Raw genomic sequence first — 896 nt, 5'->3', positions numbered from 1 at the left:
CCTCTTGCTGCTTTGTGACCTGTCCTCACATCTCCCCACCTGAACGGACTGATGCACAAAGGGTGGTGCGGTGTGGATAGATCCTGCCCAGCAAGAAACCTGGAGGGTCCTTGCCGCAGCTGGAAGGTACCTTCTCTGGCAGCACTGGGCTGGGGACGTATCAGCTAGCTGGGCTTTAGGAAACATTTTTTCCGTTTAATCAAAAAGTACTTGAAAATACAGTCGGGTGTTGATGAAATCAATCGCTGCCACCAAACAGTGCGTGAACTTTAAAACGAGAATGTCGATGCACATTTGTCAATTAAAAGCTACATACAGTATTAGATGAAGAAAATATTTTACAACAGTTTGTTTGCAGTACATTCAGTGTCCTCTTTTTCTAAAAAGTTCTCTGTGTATACACACACACACAGAAAAACTGTAGTAGTCTTAAGTAGTGGAAAAGTGTGTTAGTCACTCAGTCACGTCCAAGTCTTTGCAAGCCCGTAGACTGTAGCCCTCCAGGCTCCTCTGTCCATGGGATTCTCCAGGCAAGAATACTGGAGTGGGTTGCCGTGCCCTCCTCCAGCAGGTCTTACCAACTCAATTATGGGCATTTAATGGCCTTTATTTAATAAGTTGTAAAATATTTATCACTTGCATAGAAAAAAGAAGTTCAAAGTCAACATGATAAAAACTGGGAGTTTAGGGTAGTATTTGTTGCAGCAAGATTCGTGTTCTGTCCACTGTGGTGCTGTGTGTACGTGCTCGGTCGTGTCTGAGCAACCCCATGGACTGGGGTCCACCAGGATCCTCTGTACAAGGAATTTTCCTTTCCAGGCAAGAATACTGGAGTAGGTTGCCATTTCCCTTTCCAGAGTATCTTCCCAACCCAGGGGTCGAACCCATGTCTCTTG

The 896-nt window shown here is 45.3% G+C and overlaps 1 protein-coding gene across 11 annotated transcripts in view; it reads left to right on the top strand.

Annotated features, from left to right (window-relative positions):
• The window catches only part of IKZF1 (IKAROS family zinc finger 1), a 96,385-nt gene that overhangs the window by 11,689 nt on the left and 83,800 nt on the right, over nt 1–896 (top strand). The gene's annotated exons all lie outside the window — the stretch shown is intronic.

This window comes from Cervus elaphus, chromosome 18 (assembly GCF_910594005.1).
Source record: "Cervus elaphus chromosome 18, mCerEla1.1, whole genome shotgun sequence".
NCBI classification, from domain to species: domain Eukaryota; kingdom Metazoa; phylum Chordata; class Mammalia; order Artiodactyla; family Cervidae; genus Cervus; species Cervus elaphus.
This window is presented reverse-complemented; position numbering and strand designations above follow the sequence as displayed.